The sequence below is a fragment of the Tamandua tetradactyla genome, chromosome 8 (assembly GCF_023851605.1).
Source record: "Tamandua tetradactyla isolate mTamTet1 chromosome 8, mTamTet1.pri, whole genome shotgun sequence".
Classification (NCBI taxonomy): domain Eukaryota; kingdom Metazoa; phylum Chordata; class Mammalia; order Pilosa; family Myrmecophagidae; genus Tamandua; species Tamandua tetradactyla.
In genome coordinates, this window is record NC_135334.1 from 33,355,262 (window position 1) to 33,383,186 (window position 27,925).

The following is a 27,925-nucleotide window of genomic DNA, read 5'->3' on the forward strand; positions in this document are numbered from 1 at the left end:
CCCCCCAGAACCATGAGTTCCCCAAGCCATGGTGGCTGGTACCCCTCCCCAACAGGCTGCTTCCCAGAGGGGAAAGGAAAGGGACTTTACCAGCAGCCGGGCCTGAGCACACCTAAGCTTCAAGTGTGGAATTAATTCACAAATCCTGACTACTAAAAATAGGTGCCCAGCTCAGGTGAACCTAGTCAAAGCAGAGGTCAATGATTTTTGCCCTGGCACTAAGGGGGCAGGGCTTATGGAAAAAGAAAAAAAAAACAAACCGGTTTTTGTGGCTGTGTTTCTATGGAGGCTTGGATGCACTTGGATACAGCGGCAGGGCTTCTGAGGCTGCAACTGCCCCAGACATAAGTAGAAACAAGCTTCTTTGAGAGCTTGTCTGGAGCTGGTGCCTTCCTCAGGGAACGAGTGAGACCCAACTCAGGTGGAATCCCTCCCTCACAGAATTCAGACCCCAGGGCTTGGTAATTTGAAGCCATTAAAACCAGCCTACAATCTCTCCTCTGTCTCCACCATGCCCCCAGCAGGGAGAGCCTACCAAAGTTAAAGGTACCACATCATCTTATGCTGGTGGAACCTGCAGGCAGACAAATGCCACATACTGGGCAAGACAAGAAAAACAGGGTCCAGAGACTTCACAGGAAAGTCTTTCAACCTGCTGGGTCTCACCCTCACGGGAAAGTGATGCAGGTGACCCTTTCCTCCTGACAGGAGGCCAGTTTGGTCTGGGAAAATCCGGCTGGGGTCTATAATACCTAAGTAAACCCTCCTAAGGGTGGGGGGTGGGGGAAGGCACCATACAGGCACAGCAAGAAACAAGAAAACAAGAGCTGAAAAATTCTCCTCTGTTAAATAACACCTAAGCTCGAGGTCCAGAAAAAGCTGAACTGAATGTCAAAGAACAGACAGACAACAAATTCATCCAGCAAGAAAACCCTAGGTAAAAGAAGTGAAAGCAATCTCCATTATAAACTAATTAAGGTAATTAAATGCCTAGATGCCAGCAAAAAAAAAAATCACACCAGGAAAATTGAAGATATGGCCCAGTCAAAGGAACAAACCAACAATTCAAGTGAGGTACAGGAGTTGAAACAATTCAGAATGTATGAACAGACATGGAAAACCTCATCAAAAACCAAATATAGGAATTGAGGAAGGATATAAAGAAGGCAAGGAATGAACAAAAAGAAGAAATGTAAAGTCTGAAAAAACAAATCACAGAACTCATGGGAATGAAAGATGCAATAGAAGAGATAAAAAAAAACAATGGAAACCTACAATGTTAGATTTCAAAAGGGAGAAGATAGGATTAGTGAACTAGAGGATGGAACATCTGAAATCCAGCAAGCAAAAGAAAATATGGGGAAAAAATGGAAAAATATGAGCAGGGACTCAGGGAATTGAATGACAATATGAAGCACATGAATATACATGTCGTGGGTATTCCAGAAGGAGCAGAGAAGGGAAATGGAAGAGAAAAACTAATGGAGGAAATTATCACTGAAAATTTCCCAACTCTTATGAAAAACTTAAAATTACAGATCCAAGAAGTGCAGCATACCCCAAAGAGAATAGATCCAATAGACATACTCCAAGACACTTACTAATCAAAATGTCAGAGGTCAAAGAGAAAGAGAGAATCTTGAAAGCAGCAAGAGAAAAGCAATCCATCACCTACAAGGAAATCCCAATAAGACTACACATAGATATCTCAGCAGAAACCATGAAGGCGAGAAGACAGTGGGATGATATATTTAAATTACAAAAAGAGAAAAACTACCAACCAAGAATTCTATATCCAGCAAAATTATCCTTCAAAAATGAGGGAGAAATTAAAACACTTTCAGACAAAAAATCACTGAGAGAATTTGTGACCAAGAGACCAGCTCTCCAAGAAATACTAAAGGGAGCACTAGGGGCAGATATGAAAAGACAGAAGAGAGAGGTGTGGAGAAGAGTGTAGAAAGGAAGACTAAGAGTAAAGGTAAAAAGAAGGAAAATTAGATATGACATATAAAATCCAAAAGGCAAAATGGTAGAAGGAAGTATACCCATAAAGTAATAACACTAAATGTTAATGGATGAAACTCCCCAATCAAAAGACCTAGACTGGCAGAATGGATTAAAAAAACAGGACTCATCTATATGTTGTCTACAGGGAACATATCATAGACCCGAGGATAAACATAGGTTGAAAGTGCAAGGTTAGAAAAAGATATTTCATGCAAATAACAATCAAAAAAGAACAGGAGTACCTATACTAATATTCAACGAATTAGACTCCAAATGTAAAACAGTTAAAAGAGACAAAGAAGAACACTATGTATTAATAAAAGGAACAATTTAACAAGAAGACATAACAATCATAAATATATATGCACTGAGCCAGAATACTCCAAAATGTATTAGGCAAACACTGAAAATAGAAACAGACGCATCTACCATAATAGTTGGAGACTTCAATTCCCCACACTCATCAATGGAAAGAACATCTAGACAAAGGATCAATAAAGGAACATAATTTGAACAATATGATAAATGAGCTTGACTTTACAGACATTTATAGAATATTACACCCCACAACAGCAGGATACACCTTTTTCTCAAGTGCGCCTGGATCCACTCTCAAAGATAGACCATATGCTGGGTCATAAAGCAGTCTCAATACATTTAAAAAGATTGAAATCATACAAAACACTCTCAGATCATAAAAGAATGAAGATGGAAATCAATAATAGGCAGAGTACCAGAAAATTCACAAATATGTGGAGGCTCAGCAGTGCACTCTTTTTTTTTTATTAATTAAAAAAAGAATTAACAAAACAATTAGAAATCATTCCATTCTACATGTACAATCAGTAATTCTTAATAACATCACATAGTTGCATATTCATCATTTCTTAGTACATTTGCATCGATTTAGAAAAAGAAATAAAAAGACAACAGAATAAGAATTAAAACAATAATAGAAAGAAAAAAAAAAAACAAAAAACCTATACCTCACATGCAGCTTCATTCAGTGTTTTAACATAATTGCATTACAATTGGGTAGTATTGTGCTGTCAATTTCTGAGTTTTTATATCCAGTCCCATTGTACAGTCTGTATCCGTTCAGCTCCAATTACCCCTTCTCTTTTTTTTTTTAATTAACGGAAAAAAAGAAATTAACCCAACATTTAGAAATCATACCATTCTACATCTGCAATCAGTAATTCTTAACATCATCACATAGATGCATGATCATCATTACTTAGTACATTTGCATCGGTTTAGAAGAACTAGCAACATAACCGAAAAAGATATAGAATGTTAATATAGAGAAAAAAATAAAAGTAATAATAGTAAAATCAAAACAAAACAAAACAAAAACCTACAGCTCAGAAGCAGCTTCATTCAGTGTTTTAACATGATTACTTTACAATTAGGTATTATTGTGCTGTCCATTTTTGAGTTTTTGTATCTAGTCCTGTTACACCGTCTGTATCCCTTCAACTCCAATTGCCCATTATCTTACCCTGTTTCTAGCTCCTGCTGGACTCTGTTACCAATGACATATTCCAAATTTATTCTCGAATGTCTGTTCACATCAGTGGGACCATACAGTATTTGTCCTTTAGTTTTTGGCTAGACTCACTCAGCATAATGTTCTCTAGGTCCATCCATGTTATTACATGCTTCATAAGTTTATCCTGTCTTAAAGCTGCATAGTATTCCATCGTATGTATATACCACAGTTTGTTTAGCCACTCTTCTGTTGATGGAGACTTCGGCTGTTTCCATCTCTTTGCAATTGTAAATAACGCTGCTATAAACATTGGTGTGCAAATGTCCGTTTGTGTCTTTGCCCTTAAGTCCTTTGAGTAGATTCCCAGCAATGGTATTGCTGGGTCATATGGCAATTCTATATTCAGCTTTTTGAGGAACCACCAAACTGCCTTCCACAGTGGTTACACCATTTGACATTCCCACCAACAGTGGATAAGTGTGCCTCTTTCTCCGCATCCTCTCCAGCACTTGTCATTTTCTGTTTTGTTGATAATGGCCATTCTGGTGGGTATGAGATGATATCTCATTGTGGTTTTGATTTGCATTTCTCTAATGGCCAGGGACATTGAGCATCTCTTCTTGTGCCTTTTGGCCATTTGTATTTCCTCTTTTGATAGGTGTCTGTTCAAGTCTTTTTCCCATTTTGTAATTGGGTTGGCTGTCTTTTTGTTGTTGAGATGAACAATCTCTTTATAAATTCTGGATACTAGACCTTTATCTGATATATCATTTCCAAATATTGTCTCCCATTGTGTAGGCTGTCTTTCTACTTTCTCGATGAAGTTCTTTGATGCACAAAAGTGTTTAATTTTGAGGAGCTCCCATTTATTTATTTCCTTCTTCAGTGTTCTTGCTTTAGGTTTAAGGTCCATAAAACCGCCTCCAGTTGTAAGATCCATAAAATATCTCCCAACATTTTCCTCTAACTGTTTTATGGTCTTAGACCTAATGTTTAGATCTTTGATCCATTTTGAGTTAACTTTTGTATAGGGTGTGAGATACGGGTCTTCTTTCATTCTTTTGCATATGGATATCCAGTTCTCTAGGCACCATTTATTGAAGAGACTGTTCTGTCCCAGGTGAGTTGGCTTGACTGCCTTATCAAAGATCAAATGTCCATAGATGAGAGGGTCTATATCTGAGCACTCTATTCGATTCCATTGGTCGATATATCTATCTTTATGCCAATACCATGCTGTTTTGACCACTGTGGCTTCATAATATGCCTTAAAGTCAGGCAGCGTGAGACCTCCAGCTTCGTTTTTTTTCCTCAAGATGTTTTTAGCAATTCGGGGCACCCTGCCCTTCCAGATAAATTTGCTTATTGGTTTTTCTATTTCTGAAAAATAAGTTGTTGGGATTTTGATTGGTATTGCATTGAATCTGTAAATCAATTTAGGTAGGATTGACATCTTAACTATATTTAGTCTTCCAATCCATGAACATGGTATGCCCTTCCATCTATTTAGGTCTTCTGTGATTTCTTTTAGCAGTTTTTTATAGTTTTCTTTATATAGGTTTTTTGTCTCTTTAGTTAAATTTATTCCTAGGTATTTTATTCTTTTAGTTGCAATTGTAAATGGGATTTGTTTCTTGATTCCCCCTCCGCTTGTTCATTGCTAGTGTATAGAAATGCTACAGATTTTTGAATGTTGTTCTTGTAACCTGCTACTTTGCTGTACTCATTTATTAGCTCTAGTAGTTTTGTTGTGGATTTTTCCAGGTTTTCGACGTATAGTATCATATCGTCTAGAAACAGTGATAGTTTTACTTCTTCCTTTCCAATTTTGATGCCTTGTATTTCTTTTTCTTGTCTAATTGCTCTGGCTAGAACCTCCAACACAATGTTGAATAATAGTGGTGATAGTGGACATCCTTGTCTTGTTCCTGATCTTAGGGGGAAAGTTTTCAATTTTTCCCCATTGAGGATGATATTAACTGTGGGTTTTTCATATATTCCCTCTATCATTTTAAGGAAGTTCCCTTGTATTCCTATCTTTTGAAGTGTTTTCAACAGGAAAGGATGTTGAATCTTGTCAAATGCCTTCTCTGCATCAATTGAGATGATCATGTGATTCTTCTGCTTTGATTTGTTGATATGGTGTATTACATTGATTGATTTTCTTATGTTGAACCATCCTTCCATACGTGGGATGAATCCTACTTGGTCATGATGTATAATTGTTTTAATGTGTTGTTGGATACGATTTGCTAGAATTTTATTGAGGATTTTTGCATCTATATTCATTAGAGAGATTGGCCTGTAGTTTTCTTTTTTTGTAATATCTTTGCCTGGTTTTGGTATGAGGGTGATGTTGGCTTCATAGAATGAATTAGGTAGTTTTCCCTCCAATTCGATTTTTTTGAAGAGTTTGAGAAGAATTGGTACTAATTCTTTCTGGAACGCTTGGTAGAATTCACATGTGAAGCCATCTGGTCATGGACTTTTCTTTTTAGGAAGATTTTGAATGACTAATTCAATTTCTTTACTTGTGATTGGTTTGTTGAGGTCATCTATGTCTTCTTGAGTCAAAGTTGGTTGTTCATGTCTTTCCAGGAACCCGTCCATTTCATCTAAATTGTTGTATTTATTAGCGTAAAGTTGTTCATAGTATCCTGTTATTACCTCCTTTATTTCTGTGAGGTTAGTAGTTATGTCTCCTCTTCCATTTCTGATCTTATTTATTTGCATCCTCTCTCTTCTTCTTTTTGTCAATCTTGATAAGGGCCCATCAATCTTATTGTTTTTCTCATAGAACCAACTTCTGGTCTTATTGATTTTCTCTATTGTTTTCAATTTCATTTATTTCTGCTCTGATCTTTGTTATTTCTTTCCTTTTGCTTGCTTTGGGATTAGTTTGCTGTTCTTTCTCCAGTTCTTCCAAGTGAACAGTTAATTCCTGCATTTTTGTCTTTTCTTCTTTTCTGATATAGACATTTAGGGCAATAAATTTCCATCTTAGCACTGCCTTTGCTGCATCCCATAAGTTTTGATATGTTGTGTTTTCATTTTCATTTGCCTCGAGGTATTTACTAATTTCTCTTGCAGTTTCTTCTTTGACCCACTCGTTGTTTAAGAGTGTGTTGTTTAGCCTCCACGTATTTGTGAATTTTCTGGCATTCCGCCTATTATTGATTTCCAACTTCATTCCTTTATGATCCGAGAAAGTGTTGTGTATGATTTCAATCTTTTTAAATTTGTTCAGACTTGCTTTGTGACCCAGCATATGGTTATCTTTGAGAATGATCCATGAGCACTTGAGAAAAATGTGTATCCTGCTGTTGTGGGATTTAATGTCCTATAAATGTCTGTTAAGTCTAGCTCCTTTATAGTAATATTCAGATTCTCTATTTCTTTATTGATCCTCTGTCTAGATGTTCTGTCCATTGATGAGAGTGGTGAGTTGAAGTCTCCAACTATTATAGTATTTGTGTCTATTTCCCTTTTCAGTGTTTGCAGTGTATTCCTCACGTATTTTGGGGCATTCTGGTTCGGTGTGTAAATATTTATGATTGTTATGTCTTCTTGTTTAATTGTTCCTTTTATTAGTATATAGTGTCCTTCTTTGTCTCTTTTAACTGTTTTATATTTGAAGTCTAACTTGTTGGATATTAGTATAGCCAATCCTGCTATTTTCTGGTTGTTATTTGCATGAAATATCTTTTCCCAACCTTTCACTTTCAACCTATGTTTATCTTTGGGTCTAAGATGTGTTTCCTGTAGACAGCATATAGAAGGATCCTGTTTTTTAATCCATTCTGCCAATCTATGTCTTTTGATTGGGGAATTCATTCCATTGACATTTAGTGTTATTACTGTTTGGATAATATTTTCCGCTACCATTTTGCCTTTTGTATTATATATATCATATCTGACTTTCCTTCTTTCTACACTCTTCTCCATACCTCTCTCTTCTGTCTTTTTGTATCTGACTCTAGTGCTCCCTTTAGTATTTCTTGCAGAGCTGGTCTCTTGGTCACAAATTCTCTCAGTGACTTTTTGTCTGAGAATGTTTTAATTTCTCCCTCATTTTTGAAGGACAATTTTACTGGATATAGGAGTCTTGGTTGGCAGTTTTTCTCTTTTAGTAATTTAAATATATCATCCCACTGTCTTCTAGCCTCCATGGTTTCTGCTGAAAAATCTAGACATAGTCTTATTGGGTTTCCCTTGTATGTGATGGATTGTTTTTCTCTTGCTGCTTTCAAGATCCTCTCTTTCTCTTTGACCTCTGACATTCTAACTAGTAAGTGTCTTGGAGAACGCCTATTTGGGTCTAATCTCTTTGGGGTGCGCTGCACTTCTTGGATCTGTAATTTTAGGTCTTTCATAAGAGTTGGGAAATTTTCAGTGAAAATTTCTTCCATTAGTTTTTCTCCTCCTTTTCCCTTCTCTTCTCCTTCTGGGACACCCACAACACGTATGTTTGTGTGCTTCATATTGTCCTTGAGTTCCCTGATACCCTGTTCAAATTTTTCCATTCTTTTCCCGATAGTTTCTGTTTGTTTTTGGAATTCAGATGCTCCATCCTCCAAATCACTAATTCTATCTTCTGTCTCTTTGAATCTATCATTATAGGTATCCATTGTTTTTTCTATCTTTTCTACTTTGTCCTTCACTTCCATAAGTTCTGTGATTTGTTTTTTTCAGTTTTTCTATTTCTTCTTTATGTTCAGCCCATGTCTTCTTCATGTCCTCCCTCAATTTATCGATTTCGTTTTTGAAGAGGTTTTCCATTTCTGTTCATATATTCAGCATTAGTTGTCTCAGCTCCTGCATCTCATTTGAACTATTGGTTTGTTCCTTTGACTGGGCCATATTTTCAATTATTTGAGCGTGATCCGTTATCTTCTGTTGACGTCTGCGCATTTAGACAGATTTCCCTGGGTATTGGATCCAAAAGTTTGGAAGATTTTTCTGTGAAATCTCTGGGTTCTGTTTTTCTTATCCTGCCCAGTAGGTGGCGCTCGTGGCACATGTTTGTCTGTGGGTCCCACCAGTAAAAGGTACTGTGGGACCTTTAACTTTGGAAAACTCTCGCTGTCCGGGAGGTTCGCTAGCCGAAGCGGCTTGGAAGAGTGCAAGCCGGCCCGGCGTCCGAACGCGGGGAGGATTGCTGGCCACTGCAGCCCGGGAAAGCGCCCGTCCGATTGTCCTAGTCGGCCCGGGGCGACAAGCGTGGTGGGAGGGCGCCAGCGGCAGCGGCCCGCCCAGGAGAGTGCACGTTCCCGGGGAGTCACGGTTTTGGAAGGGGCCTCCCCCACCCGTCACCGTTCTCTGCAGCCTTGGGATTTCCGATCCAATTCTCTCAGTTGGTCCGGGGGGCTGCGCGTGGTGTGGGCGCCAGCCGCCGCTGTTTCAGGTGACTGCCCGTCCAACTCTCCCAGCCGGCCTGGGAAGGGGGAAGGGAGTGACTCCGGCCGCTTGCCGCCCTGCCTGGTGAAGCCCGCGCACCTCGGCGATCTCACCCGAGCGGCTTCTCTCAGCCAGCCAGCCATTCCCGGATGGGGTACGCTGTCTTTTTTATCTCTGTTGTGGCTTTGGGAGCTGTTCTGTATCATTTCTACTCCCCTAGTAGCTGTCCTGGAGAAGAAACTAAGATCCGCACGTCTTACTAAGCCACGATCTTCTCCGGAAGTCAGCAATGCACTCTTAAACAACCAGTGGGTCAAGGAAGAAATTGCAAGAGAAATCAGTGAATAACTCGAAGTAAATGAAAATGAAAACATGATATATCAAAACTTATGGGATGGAGGAAAGGCAGTGCTGAGGAAAATTATTGCCCTTAATGCCTATATCAAAAAAGGAAGAAAGGGCAAATATCGAGGAATTAACTGTTCACTTGGAAGAACTAGAGAAAGAGCAGCAAACTAACCCCAAAGCAAGCAACAGGAAAGAAATAACAGAAATTAGAGCACAAATAAATGAAATTGAGAATATGAAAACAACTGAGAAAATCAAAAAAACCAGAAGTCAGTTCTATGAGAAAATCAATATGATTGATGGGCCCTTAGCAAGATTGACAAAAAGAAGAAGGGAGGGTTTGCAAATAAATAAGATCAGAAATTGAAGAGGAGACATAACCACTGACCCCACAGAAATGAAGAATGTAATGACAGAATCCTATGAACAACTTTATGCTAATAAACACAACAACACAGATGAAATGGACAACTTCCTAGAAAGGCATAAATAAGTCAAGAAGAAATAGACAACCTTAACAAACCAGGTCACAAGTAAAGAAATTGAATCAGTCACTAAGAAGCTCCCCAAAAAGAAAAGTCCAAGACCAGATGGCTTCACATGTGAATTCTACCAAACATTCAAGAAACAGTTAGTAGCAATCCTGTTCAAACTCTTCATAAAAATTGAAGAGGAGGAAAATCTACGTAATTCATTCTACAAAGCCAACATCACCCTCATACCAAAGCCAGACAAAGATATTACAAAAAAGAAACCTACAGACCAATCTCTCTAATGAATATAGATGCAAAAGTCCTCAACAGAATTCTAGCAAATCGAATCCAGCAGCACATTAAAATAATTATACATCATGACCAAGTAGGATTCATCCCAGGTATGCAAGGATGGTTCAACATAAGAAAATCAATTAATGTAATACACCATACCAACAAATCAAAGCAGAAAAACCACATGATCATCTCAGTTGCTGCAGAAAAGGCATTTGACAAAATTCAACATCCTTTCCTGTTGAAAACACTTCAAAGGATAGGAATAGAAGGGAACTTCCTCAAAATGATAAAGGGAATGTATGAAAAACCCACAGCTAACATCGTCCTCATGGGGAAAAACTGAAACCTTTCCCCTGAAGATCAGGAATGAGACAAGGATGTCCAGTACCATCATTGTTATTTATCACTGTGTTGGAAGTTCTAGCCAGAGCAATTGACAAGGAAAAGAAATACAATGTGTCCACATTGGAAAGGAAGAAGTAAAACTCTCACTGTTTGCAGATGATATGATACTATATGTTGAAAACCCCGAAAAATCCACAGCAAAATTACTAGAGCTAATAAATGAGTATAGCAAAGTAGCAGATTACAAGGTCAGCACTTAAAAATCTGTAGTGTTTCTATACACTGGTAATGAACAATGTGAGGGGGAAATCAAGAAAAGAATTCCATTTACAATTGCAATAAAAGAATAAAATATTTAGGAATAAAATTTAGCTAAAGATACAAAAGACCTATACAGAGAAAACTATAAGAAATTGTTAAAAGAAATCACAGAAGACCTCAAAATAGATGGAGGGGCATACTATGTTCATCGATTGGAAGACTAAATATAGTTAAGATGTAAATTATACCTAAATTGATGAACAGCTTCAATGCATTACCAATTAAAATACCAACAACTTACTTTTCAGAAATAGAAAAACCAGTAACCAAATTTATCTGGAAGTGCGCGGTGCCCCGAATTGCTAAAAGTATCCTGAGGAAAAGAAAATGAAGTCGGAGGTCTCACGCTACCTGACTTTAAGGCATATTATGAAACTACAGTAGTCAAAACAGCATGGTACTGGCATAAAGATAGATATACTGACCAATGGAATAGAATAGAGTGTTCGGATACAGACCCTCTCATCTATGGACAGTTGATCTTTGATAAGGCAGTCAAGCCAACTCACCTGGGACAGAACAGTCTCTTCCATAAATGGTGCCTGGAGAACTGGATATCCATATGCAAAAGAATGAAAGAGGACCCATATCTCACACCCTATACAAAAGTTAACTCAAAATGTACCAAAACCTAAACATTAGATCTAAGACCATGAAACTGTTAGAAGAAAATGAAGTGGAATAACTTATAAATCTTATACTAGGAGACAGTTTCCTAGACCTTACAACCAAAGCAAGAGCATTGAAGAAAGAAATAAATAAGTGGGAACTCCTCAAAATTAAACACTTTTCCACATCAAAGAGCTTCATCAAGAAAATAAAAAGACAACCTACACAGTGGGGGACAATGTTTGGAAATGATATATCAGATAAAGGTCTAGTATCCAGAATCTGTAAAGAGATTGTTCAAATCAACAACAAAAAAACAAACAACCCAGTTACAAAATGGGCAAAAGACATGAACAGACACTTCTCAGAAGAGGAAGTACAAATGGCCAAAAGGCACATGAAAAGATGCTCAACTTCCTTGGCTATTAGGGAAATGCAAATCAAAACCACAATGAGATATCATCTCACACCCATCAGAATGGCCATTATCAATAAAACAGAAAATGACAAGTGCTGGAGAGGATGTGGAGAAAGAGGCACACTTATCCACTGTTTGTGGGAATGTCAAATGGTGTAACCACTGTGGAAGGCAGTTTGGTGGTTCCTCAAAAAGCTGAATATAGAATTGCCATATGCCCCAGTAATACCATTGCTAGGTATCTATTCTGAGGACACGTGGGCAAGGACACAAATGGACATTTACACACCAATGTTCATAGCAGCATTATTTACAATTGCAAAGAGATGGAAACAGCCAAAATGTCCGTCAACAGATGAGTGGATAAATAAGCTGTGGTGTATACATACGATGGAATATTATGCAAGCCTAAGACAGAGTAAAGTTATGAAGTATGTAAGAACATGGATGGACTGTGAGAACATTATGCTGAGTGAGATTAGCCAGAAACAAAAGGACAAATACTGTATGGTCTCACCGATATGAACTGACATTAGTGAATAAACTGGAGAATTTCATTGGTAACAGAGACCATCAGGAGGTAGAAATAGGGTAAGATATTGGGTAATTGGAGCTGAAGGGATACAGATTGTGCAGCAGGACTGAATGTAAAAACTCAGAAATGGACAGCACAATACTACCTAACTGTAATACAATTATGTTAAAACACTGAATAAAGCTGCATGTTAGAATGATAGAGGGAGGAGGGCTGGGGGCATAAATGAAATCAGAAAGAAAGATAGACGATAAAGATTGAGATGGTATAAACTAGGAATGCCTAGAGTGTATAATAATAGTGACTAAACAGATATGTTTAAAATGTTTGTGCATGAGGAAGAACAAAGGAATGTCATTACTGAAGGGTGCTGAAAATAGGTGGTAATTAATATTTTAAAATTTCACCTTATGTGTGAGACTAGAGCAATACATATTTATTTGGTACAAAATTTATATTTTGACTAGTGCATTTCCTAATATAACTTATGTAGATAGCTTGATTGAACAGCATAAGTACTTGGAATCCTGGGTAGGACATGAGATTTTGTTGGTTTGTCCAGAGTGATGCCCTGATGAATCCCAGAGTGATTTGATCAGTAGGTGGAAAAGTATCTGCAAAGTACCCTTCGGGAAATGGTGAGAACGGGTAGAAATTCAACTTCCCCAAGTTGAATTCTTGATATTCTCACAAGCAGTGTGGACAACCAAAACTATAGACTGAACCCCCAGTCTTGGGTTTTGTTCATATGAATCTTAACCCCACAAAGGATAGGTCAAGTCTACTTAAAATTTAGGCCTAAGAGTCACCACCAAGAGAGCCTCTTTTGTTGCTCAGATGTGGCCTCTCTCTCCAGCCAACACAACAAGCAAACTCACCACCCTCCCCCTGTCTACGTGGGACATGACTCCCAGGGGTGTGGACCTTCCTGGCAACATGGGACAGAAATCCTGGAATGAGCTGAGACTTAACATCAAGGGATTGAGAAAACCTTTTTGATCAAAAGGGGGAAGAGTGAAAGATTCCAAACAGAGTGGAGAGGTTATCCTGGAGGTTATTGTTATGCATTAAGTAGGTATCACCTTGTTATTCAAGATGTAGTGGAGAGGCTGGAGGGAACTGCCTGAAAATGTGGAGCTGTGTTCCAGTAGCCATGGATAATCATCTTGGAGATGATTATGTAATGATTAGCTTTCACAATGTGACTGTGTGATTGTGAAAACCTTGTGTCTGATGCTCCTTTTATCTACCTTGTTAATAGATGAGTAAAACATATGGAATAAAGATGAATAATAGGGGGAACAAATGTTAAAATAAATTTAGAGTGAAATGCTGGTGATCAGTGAGGGAGAGGGGTAAGAGGTATGGTAATTATGAATTTATTTCTGTTGTCTTTTTATTTCTTTTTCTGAATAGATGCAAATGTTCCAAAAAATGATCATGATGATGAATATGCAACTATGTGATGATATTGAGAATTACTGATTATATATGTAGAACAGAATGATCAAATTTACGAATGTTTGCGTTTGTTTGGTGTTTTTTGGTATTTAAAAAAATTTTTTAAATTAGTAAGAAAAAATAACGTAGGCTTTACTGGGGTACATAACATTGAAACTAGCACAAATAACAGAGACAAAGAGAGAATCCTGAAAACAGCAAGAGAAAAACAATTCTTGTACCAGAGAGCCTCAGTAGGGTTAAGTGCCAGTTTCTGTACAGGAACCTTAGAGGCAAGAAGGAAGTGCATGACATATATAAAGTGCTATGAGAAAAAACTGACCACCACAAATTCTTTATCCAGTAAAACTGTCCTTCAAAAATTAGAGTGAGATTAAGACATTTCCAGATAGACAAAAGCTAAATAAGTTTGATATCCCTAGACTTGTCCCACAAGAAATGCTAAGGGAGATATCAGGTTGAAAGAAAATGATACTAGACAATAGCTGTAGACCACATGAAGAAATAAAGATCTCTACTGTAGGTAACCTCAGAGATAAACATAAAGGTCAGTACTGTTTGTTTTTTTTTTGTTGTTGTTGGTTTTTTTTTTTTTTGGTTTGTTACTCCACTTTTTCCTTCCCCCAAAATCTAAAAGGCAACTGCATAAAATGTAATGATAGAAATCTGTAATTTTGGACACACAATATATAAAGATGTAATTTATAACAAGATTATCATAAGGGGTAAGAGTGAGATGTATAAGAACATTAGTTTGTGTGGGCTGTTTAAGTTAAGTTGATATCAAATCAAATGAGACGATTACAGCTTAAGTTAATCCCCCTGGTAACCATAAAGAAAATATCTGAAAAATATATGCAGAAAGAAATAAGAAATTATTCAAAAGGGTTTCTACAAGAGATTCAAAAATAGACAGTATGATAATCTCCAGATGGGTTCCTAAGCCTGATAAGTCCTGAAACCCAGAGGAGCCAGCCTCTCTAGAATATCAACTAGTTACATCCCCCTAGCCTATATTTTTGACAGCCCTTCCTAACATGAAAAAGTTACAATGGGCATAGCCCAGATACCCCCTTAAGATTGAGAGAAAGGTCAAAGAAGAATGTGCAGTTATAACAGGAAAAATTGGATTTAACAACTGAGTATGATTTATTAATCAGTATATTGATATTTCTTTTAGTCTCCAGTGTCTTGGGTAAGCTAGAAGTAAAAACCTAAAATTGTGCAATTATGACCCATACCAAACTCTGAAATCTGCTCTGCAATTAATTGTTGTGACGTGCTTTGAAATTTACTGCTTCTTTGTATATATGTTATTTTTCACAATAAAAAAACAGGCAATAATGGAAGAATTGAAGAACCAAAAAAGGCCTAAGACTTACATATACCAAAAACAAAAGTGGCAGAAGAATATACCATATTAGCAATAGTTACTTTAAATGTAAATGGAAAATATTACCAATATGTATAAAAACCGTGACCCAGCCATATGCTGTTTACAAGAGACTCACCTTAAATTTAAAAATATAGTGGGTTGAAAGTGAAAGGATGGAAATAACACTCTGTGTAAATGGTAACCAAATGGAAGTGGGGGTGGCTATACTAATTTTAGACAAAATAGATTTAAGGTTAAAACTCTTATGTTTTTGTAACCTAACCACGAAACAAGTGTCAGTAATTTTTCTCATAGTACATTTGTTCCCGCATTATTTATTTATTTATTTATTATTATTTTTTTTTAGTTTGTTTTAAATCTTTTATTTGGTCCTTTGCTCTAAAAATACCTATATAAGATCAACTTTTATTTCCTATCAAAATGTTAAATGTTATAAATATGCTACTAGTTTACAGTTTTTTTCTAATGAGAATCCACCTGCACCCAAATTTTATCATGATCAAACGTGGCATCTAATATATAACATAAAGAAATGCAGAGAGAAAAGTTCCTCCCTGTATTTTACAGATGGCCAAATTCAATGTTTTAATTTTGAATTATCTATCTCAGGATACTTAAAAAAGTGACAGGTATGAAAAATTTCCCTTTATTTACTACACAGTCTAGATTTATCCTTGGAATTTAATATCTGATGGGGACTAAATTAGAAAAGGTTGTACCATATTTCTTACATTAAATCATTTTCTAGCACATATTCTCTGATAAGCTTTGGTTTAAGGCTTTCACATGCTAATCTACTTTCAAGTGGTCTTCTTCAATATGAATCTTATAATGATTAGTAAGGGATGATCTCTGGCTGAAGAGTTTCCCACATGCATTACATTCATAGGGTTTCTCTCCTGTATGAATTCTTTGATGTGCAATAAGTGATGAGCTTTGTCTAAAACTTTTCGCACAAGTATTACACTTAAAGAGTTTCTCTCCTGTATGAATTCTTTGATGCTGAATAAGAGCTGCACTTTGGCCAAAAGATATCCCACATTCCAGGCATCGATATGGTTTCTCTCCAGTATGAATTCTCTGATGATTACTAAGGGATGAATTACACCTGAATGTTTTCCCACATTCACTGCATTTATAGGGTCTTTCTCCAGTATGCATTCTTTGATGTTGAATAAGAGCTGAACTTTGTCTGAAGGCTTTTCCACACACTTTACATTTACATGGTTTCTCTCCAGTATGAATTCTCTCATGAATAATAAGAGTTGAGTGGGAACTTAAGGCTTTACCACATTCATTACAATTATACAATTTCTCACCAGTATGTATTATTCAATGCCTATTAAGTTGTGAAATAGAAGTGAAACCTTTTCCACATTCATCTATAGGACTTTTCTCCAGTATGCATTCTTTCATGTTGAATAAGAGATGCACTCTGACTGAAGGCTCTCCCGCATTCACTACATTTAAAAGGTTTCTCCCCAGTGTGAATTCTTTGATGATAACGAAGGGATGAGCTAGACTTAAAAGTGTTGCCACATTCATTACATAAATAGGACTTCTTCCTAAGATGAATTCTCTGACATCCAGGAAGGGATGTACAACTAGATGGCTTTCTACCAGGTTTATATCTATAGAAATTTTCTTGAGCATGAATCTTTTGTATAAAAGATGTATAAAAAGGCCTGACCTTCGACTGAAGGATTTGCCACATTCTTTACATGTATAGAATTTCTCCACAGTATGAGTTCTTTGATGTTGAACAAGAGCTGAGCTTTGGCTGAAGGCTTTCAAACATTCTTTACATTTAAATAACTTCTCTCCAGTATGGTTTTTCTGATGTTTACGAAGGGATGAATTATGAATGAAGGCTTTCTCACATATATTACATTTATAGCGTTTCTCTGTTTTGATTTTTGTGTGGTTAAGGAAATTTGAATTCTCCTTGAGGCTATTTCTTTGTATTTCACATTTTAAGGGTGTTTTTTCTCTAGAAACCCTTTGTTGCCTAATAAGGACTGATTTCAGGGTACAGTTTTGGCCAAATTCAAGATTGTGATGGCTTCTTTCCATGGTAAGGACTTTCTTATGGGTGACTGAAATTATTTGGAAACCTTCATTTTTGTCCTGCTGTTTTTTTAACCTGTCTTCATATATACAGGGCTTATCTGATTTGAAGCCTGCAGGTTCATCTATTTTGAGTATTTTCCTCATTAGTCCTTGAAATGATGTGTCTTGAGTTTGAGTTGACTTTGTGGTTTGGAGATTGTTCTTCCATCCTCCAGGACTTTCTTTCTGTACCTTCCAGGGCTCTTCTCCTTGCTGCAACAGGGAGATGATTTTTGGTTTGGCAAATGGGAGTCCTGCCACTGAGATAAGGTTCTTATAGTTCTCCAGCATCACGTCCTCATACAAGTTTCTCTGAGTAGGATCCAGTTTTGCCCACTCATCCCGAGTAAAGAGCATAGCCACATCCTTGAAGGTTATGGATATCTGAGACCTTGCTTCCCCCTGCTCAGTAGCCATGTCCTCTTTCTGGGTTCTTCCCTTGGACAGAGTCTCAGGAAGATGGATCTCGCCCCCGGGCCTGTGGCGGTTCCCGGGAGGTCGGGTCTCATCCCGGAGCTGACCCCTGGGCTGATCGCGGCCCCGGAGCCGCCCGCCCCGCAGGCAAACGCCCGGCACCCGGAACTGGGCCAGGAGGGGCGGGCACCCTTATTTATTTTAAATCCATATTTTTTACTCATCTATCCCTACCATAGAGAAAAGGAGCATCAGACACAAGGTTTTCACAGTCATATAGTCACATTGTGAAAGCTATGTCATTATACATTCACCTTTAAGAAACATGACTACTGGAACACAGCTCTACAGTTTCAAAAACTTCCTTCTAGCCTCTCTAATACACCTTAAACTAAAAAGAGGTTATCTATATAAAGCATAACAATAACCTCCATGATAACCTCTCGACTTGTTTGAAATCTCAGCCACTGACACTTTATTTTGTCTCATTTCTCTCTTCCCCCTTTTGGTCGAGAAAGTTTTCTCAATCCCTTCATGCTGGGTTCCAGCTCATTCTAGAATTTCTGTCCCACATTGCCAGGGCTTTATACAGCTGGGAGTCATGTCCTACATAGGAGTGGGAGGGCAGTGAGTTTGCTTGCTCTTTCTTTTGATAGACCACATCTGAGTAAGAAAAGAGGTTCTCTTTGGGGTGACTCTTGGGCCTAATTTTAAGTAGGCTCAGCCTATCCTTTGTGGGGCTAACCTTCATATGAACAAACGCCAAGATTGAGGACTCAGCCTATGGATTTGGTTGTCCCCACTGCTTGGGAGAATATCAGGAACTCTTTAAATGTGGAAGCTGAATTTTCCCCCTTTCTCACCATTCCCCCAAGGGGATTTTGCAAATACTTCTTTATCCACTATTCAAATCACTTTGGGATTTATTGGGACATCACTCCGGACAAACCTACAAAATCTCATGCCCTACTCAATGTTCCAAGTATTATGGTGTTCAATTTAGCTGTCCACATAACTTATATTAGGAAATGCACTAGTCAAAATATAAATTTTGTACCAAATAAATATTTTTTACTTTAATCTCATACATAAGATAAAGTTTTGAAATATTAATTGCCATCTATTTTCAACACCCTGCATTACTGACATTCCTTTGTTCTTCCTTATACAAAACATTTTTTAATTTGTACATTTAGTCACTATCATTATACACACTAGGCATTCCTAGATTATACCATCTCAGTCTTTTTTGTCTATGTTTCCTTCTGATTTCATTTGTTCCCCCAAATCTCCTCCCTTTATCATTCTCACATTCAGCTTCATTCAGTGTTCTAACATTATTGTATTACAGTTAGGTAGTATTGTGCTATCCATTTATGAATTTTTACAATCAGTCCCCTTATACAATCTGTATCTTTCCATTCCAATTACCCATATCTACCCTATTTCTATCTCCTGATGACCTCTCTTCTTGACTGAAATTATCCAAGTTCATTCATTAATGTTAGTTCATATCAGTGGACCATACAGTATTTGTCCTTTTGTTTCTGGCTAATCTCACTCAGCATAATATCCTTAAGGTTCATACATGTTGTTACATACTTCATAACTATTCTGTCTTACAGCTGCATAATATTCCATCGTATGTATATACCACAGCCTGTTTAGCCACTCGTCTGTTGATGGACATTTGGGCTGTTTCCATCTCTTCGCAATTGTAAATAATGCTGCTATAAACATTGGTGTGCAAATGTCCATTTGTGTCTTTGCCCTCATGTGCTTTTAGGTACCTAGCAATGGTATTACTGGGTCATATGGCAATTCTATGCTTAGCTTCCTGAGGAACTGCCAAACTGTCTTCCACAGTGGTTGTACCATTTTACATTCCCACCAAAAGTGGATAAGTGTGTCTCTTTCTCCACATCCTCTCCAGCACTTGTTGTTTTCTGTTTTATTGATAATGGCTATTCTGTTGGGTGTGAGATGATATCTCATTGTGGTTTTGATTTGCATTTCCTTAATAGCCAGTAAAGTTGAGCCTCTTTTCATGTGCCTTTTGGCCATTTATATTTCCTCTTCTGAGAAGTATCTGCTCAAGTCTTTTGCCCATTTTATATTTGGGCTGTTTGTCTTTTTGTTGTTGAGATGAACAATCTCTTTATATATTCTGGATACTAGATCTTTATATGATATGTCGTTTTCAAAAGTTGTCTCCCATTTGCGTAGGCTCTCTTTTCACTTTCTTGATGAAGTCATTTGATGCACAAAAGTGTTTAATTTTGAGGAGTTCTCATTTATTTATTTCTTCAGTGCTCATGCTTTGGGTGTAAGGTCTAGGAAACCTCCTCCTATTTTAAGATTCATAAGATATTTCCCTACATTTTCTTCTAACGGTTTTATGGTCTACGATCTAATGTTTAGGTCTTTGATCCATTTTGAGTTAACTTTTGTATAGGGTGTGAGATATGGGTCTTCATTCATTCTTTTGCATATGGATATCTACTTCTCTAGGCACCATTTATTGAAGAGACTGTTCTGTTCCAGGTGACTTGGCTTGACTGCCTTATCAAAGATCAATTGTCCATAGATGAGAGGGTCTATATCTGAACACTCTATTCTATTCCATTGGTCAGTATATCTATCTTTATGCCAGTGCCATGCTATTTTGAGCACTATAGTTTCATAATATGCCTTAAAGTCAGGTAGCATGAGATGTCCGACTTCAGTTTTCTTTCTCAGGATACTTTTACCAATTTGGAGCACCCTGCCCTTCCGGATAACTTTGGTTGTTGGTGTCTCTATTTCTGCAAAGTAAGTTTTTGGGATTTTAATTGGTGTTGCATAGAATCTGTAAATCAATTTAGGTAGAATTGACATCTTAACTATATTTGGTCTTCCAATTCATGAACACGGTATGCCCTTTCATTTATTTAGGTCTTCTGTGATTTTGTTTAACAATTTCTTATAGTTTTCTCTGTATAGGTCTTTTGTCTCTTTAGTAAAATGTATTCCTAAATATTTTATTCTTTTTTTGCAATTGTAAATGAATTCTTTTATTGATTTCCCCTCAGATTATTCATTAATAGTGTATAGAAACAGTACAGTTTTTTGAGTGTTGATCTTGTAACCTGCCACTTAGCTGTACTCATTTATTAGTTATAATAGTTTTGTTGTTTATTTTTCAGGTTTTTTGACATATAGCATCATATCATCTGCAAACAGTGAGAGTTTTACTTTTTCCACTCCAATTTGGACACCTTGTATTTCTTTTCCTTGTCAATTGCTCTGGCTAGAACTTCCAACACAGTGATGAATAGCAATGATGGTAGTGGACATCCTTGTCTCATTCTTGATCTTTGTGGGAAAGGTTTCCATTTTTTCCCATGAGGATGATGTTAGCTGTGGGTTTTTCATATATTCCCTTTATCATGTTGAGGATGTTCCCTTCTATTCTTATCCTCTGAAGTGTTTTCAACAGGAAAGGATGTTGAATTTTGTCAAATGTCTTTACTGCAGCAACTGAGATGATCATGTGATTTTTCTGCTTTGATTTGTTGATGTGGTGCATTACATTAATTGATTTTCTTATGTTGAACCATCCTCACATACCTGGTATATCCTACTTGGTCATGGTGTATAATTATTTTAATGTGCTGCTGGATTCGATTTGCAAGAATTTTCTTGAGGATTTTTTCATCTCTATTCATTAGAGAGATTGGTCTGTAGGTTTCTTTTTTTTTATAATATCTTTGTCTGGCTTTGGTATGAGGGTGGTGTTGGCTTCGTAGAATGAGTTAGGTAGATTTTCCTCCTCTTCAATTTTTATGAAGAATTTGAGCAGGATTGCTACTAATTGTTTCTTGAATGTTTGGTAGAATTCACATGTGAAGCCATCTGGTCCTGGACTTTTCTTTTTGGGGCACTTCTTAATGATTGACTCAATTTCTTTACTTCTGATTGGTTTGTTGAGGTTGTCTGTTTCTTCTCAAGTCAATATTGGTTGTTCAAGCTTTTCTAGGAAGTTGTCCATTTCATCTACATTGTCGAGTTTATTAGCATAAAATTGTTCATAGTATTCTCTCATTGCTTCCTTTATTTCTCTGGGGTCAGTGGTTGTGTCTCCTTTTCCATTTCTAATTTCATTCATTGCATCCTCTCTCTTCTTCCTTTTGTCAACCTTGCTAAGGGTCCATCAATCTTATTGATTTTCTCATAGAACTGACTTATGGTTTTGCTGATTCTCTCAATTGTTTTCATGTTCTCAATTTCATTTATTTCTCCTCTAATTTCTGTTATTTCTTTCCTTTTGCTTGCTTTGGGGTTAGTTTGCTGTTCTTTCTCTAGTCTTCCAAGTGACAGTTAATTCCTCAATTTTTCCTCATTCTTCTTTTTTGATATAGGCATTTGGGGCAATAAAATCCCTCTTAGCACTGCCTTTGCTGCCTCCCATAAGTTTTGATATGTCGTGTTTTCATTTTAATTTACCTTGAGATATTTACTCATTTCTCTTGTAATTTCTTCCTGGTTGCTTAAGAGTGTGTTGCTGAGCCTCCAGATATTTGTGAATTTTCTGGTACTCTGCCTATTATTGATTTCCAACTTCATTCCTTTATGATCTGAGAATGTGTTTTGTGTGATTTCAATCTTTGTAAATGTATTGAGACATGCTTTGTGACACAGCATATGGTCTATCCTTGAGAATGATCCATGAGCACTTGAGAAAAAGGTATATCCTACTTTTGTAACATGTAGTGTTCTATAAATAAATGTCTGTTAAGTCTAACTCATTTATCGTATTATTCAAATTCTCTGTTCCTTTATTGATCCTCTGTCTAGATGTTCTGTCCATTGATGAGAGTGGGGAATTGAAGTCTCCATCTATCTCTTTTCGGTGTTTTCAGTGTTTGCCTTGTGTATTTTGGAGCATTCTGACTTGGTGCATAAATATTTATGATTGTTGTATCTTCTTGTTGAAGTGTTCCTTTTATTAATACATAGTGTTCTTCTTTGTCTCTTTTAACTGTTTTACATTTGAAGTCTAATTTGTTGAATATTAATATAGGTACTCCTGCTCTTTTCTGATTATTATTTGCATGGAATATCTTTTCCCAATGTTTCACTTTCAACCTATGTTTATCTTTGTGTCTAAGATGTGTTTCCTATAGACAGCATATAGATGGGTCCTGTTTTTTTGTTGTTGTTGTTTGTTTGTTTGTTTGTTTTTGTCTATTCTGCCAGTCTCTGTCTTTTGATTGGGGATTTTAATCCATTAACATTTAGTATTACTACTGTACAGGTAGTACTTTCTTCTACCTTTTTTCCTTTTGGATTTTATATGTCATATCTAATTTTCCTTCTTTTTACCTTTACTCATAGTCTTCCTTTCTACACTCTTCTCCACACCTCTCTCTCTTGTATTTTTGTTTCTGTCTCTAGTGCTCCCTAAGTATTTCTTGCAGAGCTTGTCTCTTGTTCACAAGTTCTCTCAGTGATTTTTTTTTTTGTTTGAAAATGTTTTAATTTCTTCTTCATTTCTGAAGGGCAATTTTGCTGGATATAGAATTCTTGGTTGGCAGTTTTTCTCTTTTAGTAATTTAAATATATCATCCCACTGTCTTCTTGCCTCCATGGTTTCTGCTGAGAAGTCTACACATAGTCTTATTGGGCTTCCCTTGTATGTGATGGATTGCTTTTCTCTTGCTGCTTTCAAGATTCTCTCTTTTTCTTTGACATCTGATATTCTGATTAATAAGTGTCTTGAGTACGTCTATTTGGATCTATTCTCTTTGGGGTATGCTGCACTTTTTGGATCTGTAATTTTAAGTCTTTCATAAGAGTTGCGAAATTTTTAGTGATTATTTCATCCATTAGTTTTTCTCCTAATTTTCCCTTCTCTTCTCCTTCTGGAACACCCACAACACATATATTCATGCACTTCATGTTGTCATTCAATTCCCTGAGTCCCTGTTCATATTTTTCTATTCTTTTCCCTACATTTTCTTTTGCTTGTCGGATTTCTGATGTCCTGTACTCCAGTTAACTAATCCTATCTTCTGCCTCTTGAAATCTAACATTGTAGGTTTCCATTTTTTTTTCATCTCTTCTACTGTGTCTTTCATTCCCATAAGTTCTGTGATTTGTTTTTTCAGACTTTTGAATTCTTTTTTGTTCATTTCCTACCTCCCTTATATCCTCCCTCAATTCACTGATTTGATTTTTGATGAGGTTTTCCAGGTCTGTTTAAACATTCTTAATTAATTGTTTCAACTCCTGTATCTCACTTGAATTGTTGGTTTGTTCCTTTGACTGAGCCATATCTTCAATTTTCCTAGTATGATTTGTTATTTTTTGCTGGTGTCTAGGTATTTAATTACCTTAATTAGTTTATTTTGGAGGTTGTATTCACTTTTTTTTACCTAGGATTTTCTTGCTGGATGATTTTGTTTTCTATCTGTTCTTTGACATTCAGTTGAGCTTATTCTAGACCTCTAGCTTAGGTTTTGTTTAATAGATCAGAATTTTTCAGTTCTTATATTCTTGTTTCTTGCCCTGACTGCATGGTGCATCTTTCCCCCTTTAGGAGGGTCCATTTAGGTATTATAGACCCCAGCATGATTTTCCCAGACCAAACAGGCCTCCTGTTAGGAGGAAAGAGTCACCTGTGCCAGTTTTCCCTGAGGGTGAGACCCAGCAGATTAAAAGGCTTTCCTATGAAAACTTAGACTCTGCATTTTTCCTGTCCTGCCCAGTAGGTCACATTTATCTGCCTGCAGGTCCCATCAACATAACGTGATGTGGTACCTTTAACTCCAGCAGACTCTTCCTGCTGGGAGCATAGTTCAGTCAGAGGAACAGTTGTAGGCTGTCTTTAATCACTTCAGTTTTCCAGTCCCTGGGGTCTGAATTCCTTGATGGAGGGATTCCACCTGAGCTGTCCCCAGCCCTCTCCTGGAGAAGGCACAGCCTCCAAGGAATTAGCTCCTTTCACCTGATCAGCCTCTTTGTCTCTTAGACAATCTTAATTCTGCCCTTGCCTGGGGCAGTTGGAGCCTGAGAGCAGTTTTACGGGGTAGAAAGAAACAAAAGAAAAAAATTGTTTTCAGAGCAGGAACCCTGTTCCTTGGGTTTGTTAATCAATAGCTGAAGTTGGTACATTGCTCTACATATCTCCAGGTACTGTGTGCCCCCTCTTTTTCTTTAGGGTCCGGGCCTTATCAATTATTTTGTGCTGTCTGATCCTAAAAACCTGTTTTTTTTTTTCTTCTCCCTGTCAGCCCTGCCGCCTCTGTGCCAGGGCAAAAACTAGTAACTTTAGCTTTTATTCGAGGTTCAGCTGAGCTGGGAGTCTATTTTTATTACTCAGAATTTTTAATTAATTCCACAATTGGAGTTTGGCTGTGCTAAGACCCTTGCTATTAGTAAAGTCTCTTTTCTTTCCCCTCCAGGAACCAGCCTGTGGGGGAGGGGCACAGCCTCTGTGGCTTGAGGGACTCACAGTTCTGGGTGGGATTGTGACTGCTCCAGCTTGTCTAGACTGGTGTACACTGTGTGTCTGGTCACTGATATGGTCCCAGCAGTTCCTGGCTATTTACTAGCTGCTCTGGAGGACAAACTAAATTCCACACCTCACCAAGCTGCCATCTTGCTAATCTCCAAATTTTAAAAGATTGAAATTATACAAAGTATCTTCTTCTACCACAGTGGAGTGAAGTTAGAAATCAATAACAGAGTGATAACTAAAACAATTCACAAATATGTGGAACTAAATATACTTCTAAACAATGAGTTAGAGAAGAAATCACAAGGGAAATTAGGAAATACCTTGAGGCAATGAAAATATAAATACAACATAACCAAATTTATGGAATACAGCAAAGGCAGTGTTCTAAGGGTAATGTGTAACTGTACATGCTTATATTAAAGAAGATGAAAGATCTCAAATCAGTAATTAACCTCACATTGGGAAGATGTATAAAAAAAAGAGCAAACTGAATATAAAGTGAGCAGAAGGAAGGAAATAATAAAGATTACAGCAGAGATAAATGAAATAGAGAATAGAAAACTAATAGAGATAGTTAACAAAATCAAATGTTTGTTCTTTAAAAATTCAATAAAAATGACAAATGCTTAGCTAGACCAGAAAACACTCAGAAAACTAAGAGTAGAAAGCTACTTCACTAACATAGATGAAAAGCATCTATGAAAAACCCACAGCTAACATCCTACTTGATGGTGAAAGACTGAAAGCTTTTCCCCTAAGATCATTTACAGGCCAAGGAGGTCCACTTTCACCACTGTTATTCAGACTTCTACTGGGAGTTCTAGCCAGAGCAGTTAGGCAAGAAAAAGAAATAAAATTCATAAAAACTGGAAAGGAAGAGGGCGGGCCGCGGTGGCTCAGCGGGCAAAGTGCTTGCCTGCTATGCCGGAGGACCTCGGTTCGATTCCCGGCCCCAGCCCATGTAACGAAAACGGAGAAACAAAATACAATAAAACAAGAAAATGTTTAAAAGATGTTTCCCTTTCTTCCTCTCTTCCTTCCTTCTATCCTTCCTTCCTTCTCTCTGTCTTTCCTTTAAAAAAAAAAAAAAAAAAAAACTGGAAAGGAAGAACTAAAACTATCTCTCTTCACAGATGACATGATCCTATATATATAAAATTTACATCCCCACCCCCACAAAAATCCCTAAACCTCTACAAGAAAGCTACTAGATTTAATAATTTGCCAAAAAAGGGGAGTGAGGATTGGGAAGTTATTGCTCAATGGCTGGCAGAATTTCTGTTCAGGGGGTTGAAAAACTTTGGTAATAGAATTGTGAATGTAATTGATACCACTGAGTTGTATATTTGAATGTGGTTAAAATGGGAAATTTTATGTGGTATGTCTTAACCATAATAAAAAGTTTTATAAAACATAAAGCAGTCGAATTCAAAGCAAAGAAATAAACATTATACCAGGCATCTCCAGCTACCTACGACTTTCCTCATCTTCACCCTGTAATGCCGTATCACCCTGTAATATGATAAAGACTTAATGCTAGATATTTGTCACTAGCTTAAGAACACTTTGAAGAAAATTTCTGAGTCTGACATTTTTCCATTCCAAGTTAATAGGCACTACTTCCTTGGACAGTGTCCTTCAAAATCTGTGTCTGGTTTTGTGCAGATGTACCATTGTTGTACTTTGCTAGCTGCTGGAGTGCAATATACCAGAAACAGAATGGCTTTTAAAAAGGAGAATTTAGCAAGTTGCTAGTTTACAGTTCTGAGGGTGAGAAAATGTCCCAATTAAAACAAGTTTATAGAAATGTCCAATCTAAGGTATCCAGGGAAAGATACCTTGGTTCAAGAAGGCCAATGAAGTTGAGGGTTTCTCTCAAGTGAGAAGACACATGATGAACACAGTCAGGGCTTCTCTCTGATCTGGAAAGGCACATGGTGAACACGGTCAGGGTTCCTGTCTCATCTGGAAGGGCACATGACGAGCACGTCATCATCTGCTAGCTTCTTCTCCTGACTTCCTATTTCATGAAGCTCCCCAGGAGACATTTTCCTTCTTCATCTCCAAAGCGCTGGCTAATGAACTCTCTACTTCATGGTGCTGCAGCATTCTCTGCTCTCTCCAAATCTCCTTCATTCTCCAAAATTTTTCCTCTTTTATAGGACTTCAGAAACTTATCAAGACCCACCCAAATGAGTGGAGACACGTTGTCACCTAATCCAGCTTAACAACCACTCTTGATTAAATCATATCTGCAGGGAGATGATCTGATTACAGTTTCAAACATGCAGTACAGAGTAAGGATTAGAAGAAATGGCTGCCTTTACAAAATGGTATTAGGATTAAAACATGACTTTTCTAGGGTCCATACATCATTTCAAACCAGCACAAACATGAAATGGCATGGGTGCCTTGAACACTGATGTTAAATGGCACAAGCAAATCTCTCCAAAAGGCTTTTGGGTTGACCCCTTATACAAGGGACAGATGGATACCCTACTGGAAGGAAGCCATGCTGTATCTCCAAATGCACATTAAAATAAATCAACTGAGTTGCAGGGGAAAGAGGCTGACTGGTATCCACAGAATGGGTCATCTTGTCCATTTGATTATTAAAACCTTCCTCTGCTGAAGTCACCCTCTGGTGCACATTCACATGGGACACAAATATGTTCATGTTTTTAGCCCACTCAGAAAGGTCTATCCACATACTTCTTTCCCAGACCTCTTTGTCACCAATTTTCCAATTATGGTCTTTCCAAGTCACTGACCATCCAGCCAAACCATTAGCAACAGCCC

General features: G+C 37.3%; 1 protein-coding gene and 1 pseudogene across 10 annotated transcripts in view; one reads left to right on the forward strand and one right to left on the reverse strand.

The window, feature by feature from the left end:
• C8H11orf65 (chromosome 8 C11orf65 homolog) overlaps positions 1 to 27,925 on the forward strand; it is a 239,768-nt gene that overhangs the window by 164,130 nt on the left and 47,713 nt on the right. The gene's annotated exons all lie outside the window — the stretch shown is intronic.
• Positions 15,855 to 17,756, reverse strand: LOC143643332 (zinc finger protein 354B pseudogene; annotated as a pseudogene).